General features: G+C 44.2%; 1 long non-coding RNA gene across 1 annotated transcript; it reads left to right on the forward strand.

The window, feature by feature from the left end:
* The first annotated feature begins 2,649 nt into the window (after positions 1 to 2,649).
* Positions 2,650 to 3,624, forward strand: LOC306816597. Its single transcript, XR_013777721.1, has 3 exons — positions 2,650 to 2,704; positions 3,203 to 3,257; positions 3,544 to 3,624. It is a non-coding gene; the product is annotated as an uncharacterized lncRNA (long non-coding RNA).
* Positions 3,625 to 4,832: the final 1,208 nt, after the last annotated feature.

Here is a 4,832-nt window from a genome sequence, read left to right on the forward strand (position 1 = left end):
CAAACTTTGGGGTTAAACTCCCCCAATTCCCAACCTCTGGGGTTTGAAATATTTGGGGTGTCCAACCCCTCTGATCCCAAAATTTGGGTTAAATGCCCCTGATCCCCAAATTCTGGGGTCAAACCCTCTGCTTTCAAACCCTGGAGTGTCAACCCCCAGCCCCCAGACTTTAGGATCAAACCTCTCCCTTCCCCAAACTTTAGGGTCAAACCCACCAAACTTCCCCCCCAAACCACTCCAGCCTTGGGGGGCACAGCTGGGTTCATTTAGGGATGATTTAAGTTTGATTTGGGATTCATTCGGGGTGGGGGCAGCTCCTGGTGCAATGTCTGCAGAGACCCTGGGTACGATGCTGGGAAAAACCCCAAAAAACCCAGTGGAAACCCAAAAACACCTGGGGAAACCTAAAAAGGGGATTTGGGGTGGGAGAGGACATTTTGGGATGGAAAAGGAGATTTGGAGGGAGGAAAGGGGGATTTGGGGTGGAGATTGAGGATTTTGGGTGGGAAAAAGGATTTGGGGTAGACAGGAAAGAACCTTGTGTGGAAGAAGGGGATTTGGGGTGGGAAAAGAAGATTTTAAGGTGAGAAAAGGGATTTGGGATGCACAAAAGATTTGGGCTGTGAAAAGGCAAATTTGGGGTCTTAAAAGAACATTTGGAGTATACAAAGAAGAATTTTGGGGCTAAAATAGGGGGATTTGGGATAAAAAAAGAATTTGGGATAAAAAAAGGAAGATCTAGAATACAAAAAGGAAGATTTGGAATAAAAAAGGGAGGGCTTGGGGGAAAAATGGAGGATTTGGGCTGAGCTAAACTGACCTGAGGGAGTGGGGGCAGGTGGAAGCTTTGGAACAGGGTCAGGACCATGTTTGGGGCAGTTCTGGGGGATTTTGGAGTATTTGTATGGGATTTGGGATCAGTTCACTGGAATTTGTGGACAGTTTTCTGGAATTTTTTGTGTTTTGGGCTGGCTTGAGCAATTCTGATATTTTAGGGGCAGCATTGAGAGATTTTGGTGGGGGGTGGAGGGATTTTAGGGTGTTTTTATAGCATTTAGCAGTGGTTTGAAGGGATTTTGGGGTGGTTTGGAGGTTTTTATGGGATTTTGGGATGTTTCCATAGGATTTTGAGTCGGCCTGAAGGGATTTGGGGTGTTTCTGGGCAGTTTTGAGGTATTTAGGGGTGGTTTTGAGGTGTTTCTCTGGGAATTTGGGGTGTTGCTCTGGGATTTGGGGTGTTTTGGGACAGTTTTCAGGTATTCCAGGCAAGCGTTTTCGGGTTTGGGGTCCCTTTTTGGTGCAGGAGATCTTTGTGGGTTGCTCTGGGTGATCTTGGAGCCCTGCAGGGCCCCGCGGGCGGCGCCGCCTTCACCTCGGTGTTGAACTGCACCAAGGGGATGCTGTGGCGCCCGGGCACAGGCACAGCTCCTTGAACCTGGGAACCTGGCACGGGGAACGGGGTCAGGGACAGCCCAAGAAACCGGGAATGGTACCCCAAAACACCTGGGAATGGTACCCAAAACACCTGGGAATGGTATCCAAAACACCTGGGAATGGTACCCCAAAACACCTGGGAATGGTACCCCACAACACCCGGGAATGGTTTCCAAAAAATCTGGGAACAGTCCCATGAAAATTCCGGAATGTTCCCTCAATAATTCAGAAATATTCCTCGAAAATTCACAAACATTTCTCTCAAAAACCCAGGAATGTTTCCCCCAAAAAACTGGGAATGGTCCCCCAAAACACTTAGAAATGGTAAATCAAAAATTCGGGCATGGTACTGTAATAATTGTGATTTGTGCTAATTAAATTGGAACTATATTAGCAAAATTTTTGCTTTATAATCAATAGAAAAATTGTATTTAATTGTCATAAAGCAGAAAGGATAAAGGAAATGGTTAAACAAAGCAGATGGAATCATCCTCCAGTTGTTTGGTGGGAGTGAGGATAGTAAGGATATAGGTCTAAGAACAGCAACTAGAAATAAAACTTTTGACCTTGAATTGAACCAAATTGGGATCATTGCAGGCACTGGACACTGGACTAAGACCTGTTGTGGGAACATATATTTAATGATATAACCCTGAGCTTAGTTGGTGGTTGCAATCTGCCCCTGCAGGAATTACTGTGTACCAATCAGAGCTGATTTCAGGAGAGCTGGGTTTCTTAGTTTCTTCCTTATCTTGGGAGTTGTGCCAGATGTCTTTTTGGCCCCTCAACTCTGCATTCTTTTTGTCCACTCTCAGTGGGCATCCTCTCCCTGAGCTTTGTTAACCTTCCCCTGGATCTGAGCTTCTGCTCCTTGAAGCATGTCAAGGCCTGAACCTTAACAAGGCAGTTCTACCAACAAGGAATTTGTCTTTCTGTCCCATGGGCATCACTTGGTGCTTGTTTCTTAATTGCTGTCTATTTGATGGATTAAATCTCCTTTCCAGTTGATTTGGCTTGAAAATATTCAAAGATTAAATGTATCAATACCAAGAGCATCCTTAAGAATTCTTCTCCATGTTCTACATCTTACATCACATATAACTAATGAAAATTAAATTACAGTTTATGAGCAGCGAAGCAGAAATTCCATCCAGAACAGCTGCCAACAGATGGATGGCTCTGGCTATGGAACAGGAGCTAATAATGCACCTGTGGCTGACTCAGGCCCTGCAGAACAGGGAGCAGCAGAGGAGGGAACTGCACGTTCACAGTATGTATGGCTCATGCCCTGCCAAGCACAGAATTTTGTGCCTTCTTTTCTGTGTGTGACTCAGCCATACAAGTATGCCTGCTTACTCTACTTAATTCCCTCCTTCTCCCACGCTGCATGATGATCAAATGATGCCATTTGCATTTGGGGAGAAAAAGGCAGCCCAAGGCAGATGTACAGCTTTGCACACAACCTTAGAGACGAGTGTGGGGGGAGTATGGCAAAAAATGGGCATTGCTTAACTTCAAATCCCAGAGCTGAGTGACTGACTACACCTTTCCTCTAGTGAAACCAGGACAGTCTTTTCCTCTGGGCAGGAAAATCCCAAAACCTCATTAACAGCAGCAAACAGGGTTAAAGACAGCAGGATTTTTCAAAGGAAATTTGTCATGCCTACTCAGTGCAGTTGTGTCATTATGTGAGATTTTATGTATCAGTAATCATTGAAGTGTGGTGATATTAACAGCTGCATGTTCTTTCTACTTCTCTTCCCTCTAGTGCACAGCAAGGAGTTATTATTAGGTGTCCAATTTGCATGGATTTTTACTCAGAGGTAAGGATCCTTTTGTCATTCTTTCTGCATTATGGGAGGAGGAGGATGCCAGAAGGGGGGCTGCACTGCTCAGCTGGCTGATGTGGGATGCTGTGGGCAGCTGGCTGGAAGCACAGCCCCTGCTGTGAAGCTCCTCAAGTCACTTCTTGGTGAAGTGATGCTGGCAGATCTTGGATTCCTTGCTCTTCTGATTTCAGATGTACTGAAGCCTCATTTGCCTGGTGCCAGTGGAGCAGCAAACACCAATTCTTACTCCCAACACATGTTGTGGTTTTCTTTCTTCCAGATCATGCAAAGTGGACGACAGCTTGTGGCAACCATGTGTGGCCACCTCTTCTGCAGTGAGTGCCTCCCTGTTGCTCTGGAGACTGTCGGCACCTGCCCAACCTGCAGAATGGAACTGACTCCAGACCTGTATTTTCCCATCTACATATGAGTGTGTCTGCTTCTCAGGACACACTCAGATGGATCTTGGAGCATGGGTGATGTAAAGACTTGTTTCCCAATGTATATAATTGGTGCTGTATATAGTTACATTTTTGCTGAATTCCATTAGAAATAAAGTTTTGATTGATTTAATCTAGTCTGTCTGCTTCTCTGTTCTGGACTCTGCTGACAGACAGAGATGTTGTTGAACAGGTGGAAATAAGGCTCTTGCTTTGAGCAGTCAGAAGGTCGTTCTTTTCATCACATTGTAGTCATTGATTGGGGAGAAATGTGCTAAAGCCATGAGGGTTGCATTTCTTGTGGCCAGCATGTGTTGTACAGGGAAAAAGGAACAGGCCCTGCTTGGGGTGCGAGGGATTCAGTTTCTCAGGGCACACTCTGGTGGATGCTTTGGTGGAAATATCATGATTTCATTGCTCAGCATGCAAGAGTAACATCCAAAGAAAGCAACTTTCTTTGACAATAAGTAGTACATCAACAAACTGCTGCATCCAGTGTTGTGAGGTTTCATTAGAATTAGGATCTTTTGAAGGCTTTTGAAGGAATGTTTTTGGATGTATGAAGCTGGTTACTGACTTGGAGCTGGTATCAGTACAACTCTGTTGTAGCTGCAGTTCCTTCAATTCTGGCATTATAATCCTAAGGTAGATAGAAAAGAAATGCAATTGTCCAGAGATATAATAATTGGACACTGGGGAGGAAATAAAATTTCTTGTGTTACATAAAAGTAATCAAGAGGCAAAATTCAGATCTCCAGTAAATAATGCAACAGTAAATTCATTGTGCCATGATACAGAGTACTGAAAACTAAACTTTCCTTACTTCCAGCATTGTCTTGAAGCCCACGTTTCTGTCTTTCTCCGTTTCAGTGTTTTTTTCCTTTAGAGTTCTGTAATTTTGTTCACCTTTACGTAGTAGGATCTCAAAGGCCTCTGCAGGGTCTCTATCTATTGTTTCATAATTATTAGGGAATGATAGGTCAAGTGTTCCCAAAATGATGTTGTAGCTATCAAGAAGGACAGAAAGTACCTTCACAGCTTTTCTAAAAAGTGTTTATGTGGGGAGGTGATACTTATTTCTCAAGGAAGCTGCACAGTTAGATGGAAGTCATAGATGTGTTAGGTTAGA

Source organism: Erithacus rubecula, assembly GCF_903797595.1.
Source record: "Erithacus rubecula genome assembly, contig: scaffold_707_arrow_ctg1, whole genome shotgun sequence".
NCBI classification, from domain to species: domain Eukaryota; kingdom Metazoa; phylum Chordata; class Aves; order Passeriformes; family Muscicapidae; genus Erithacus; species Erithacus rubecula.